Below are 1,304 nucleotides of genomic sequence, written 5' to 3'. Positions count from 1 at the left end.
AGAGCTTATTGGTTTCCGTCGATGCGGAAAAAGATTAGGGATTACATAGACAATTGTATTACTTGTCTTACAGTGAATTCGTCTGCGAATACGCGCGAAGGAGATATGCAAATCATAGAATCACCGAAAAGTCCTTTCAAGATCCTGTATATCGATTATTTCGAACCTTTACCGTAAGCGTCTGATGGTTCTAAATTCGTGCTTGTGATTGTAGACGCGATGGCTAGATATACTTGGTTTTTTGCGACAAGGTCTACAACTTCTAAAGAGATGTGCAATATTTTGAGATTCTTATTTAATGTATTCGGAATTCCAGTAAGGATGATTACCAATAGAGGTACAGTATTTGCGTCTCGTGAATTTACAGCGCTTATGGAAAAATCAGGAGTACAGCATAGTAAAGTAGCGGTAGCATCTCCGTGGGCGAACGGCCTAGTCGAACGGGCAAATAGATTTCTAAAATCATGTTTGGCTCGGCAGTCCGAGGATGCAAATGAGTGGAGAGGTCATTTGGAGCATATTCAATACGTTGTAAACAACACGTTTCATTCGGCTATTAAAGCAACTCCGTCAAAGCTTCTCTTGGGATATGAGCGGAGAAATCATAAAGATGTACAACTCTCTCATTTGGTAAACCGGATTGCTAGATGATTTTGAAAATGAGAATCGACAAATTTGTCGAGATTTAACGATCGAGATGACTGACAAATTAAAGCGTTATAACAAAGAAAAATACGATAAGAGACACAAACGTTCGTCTCAGTACAAAGAAGGAGACCGAGTAATGGTCAGAAATACACAAGTGAAGGTCGGTGAGAGCAAGAAGCTTCAACCGAATTACAAAGGACCATATATGATAGCGAAAGTCTTAAATAAAAATAGATATGTCGTCACAGATATTCCGGGTTTCAATATAGCAAATAAAGCGTATAATACTATTTTGTCTCCCGATAAGCTTAAGCCGTGGATCAAGCCGTATGATCCTAAATAATTAAGGAAATGTGATATTAATGTAAGAGATTTCAGCGAGCGAAATGTTTATAATGAATGTTAAGCGAAGTAATTTTAAGTTGAGTTAGAATCTATATAATGTTATTTGATTGTATGTTAAAGATGCGAATTAAAATGTAGCTTGTTGTGTGAACATATAAATATAATTGGTAAGTACATTCGAGGTCGAATGTAATGTCAGGCTGGCCGAACTCTAAGATATAAGTTACGGCATCTGTGTGAAAACAGTAAAAGCACTAGTCAGATAGCTAGCCAGGAGGCGCTCCGGAAGGAGGACAGAGATAGTATATAGA

Source organism: Odontomachus brunneus, unplaced genomic scaffold (genome assembly GCF_010583005.1).
Source record: "Odontomachus brunneus isolate Ranch 3 - 2012 unplaced genomic scaffold, Obru_v1 Obru_scaffold_436, whole genome shotgun sequence".
Classification (NCBI taxonomy): Eukaryota; Metazoa; Arthropoda; class Insecta; order Hymenoptera; family Formicidae; genus Odontomachus; species Odontomachus brunneus.
This window is presented reverse-complemented; position numbering follows the sequence as displayed.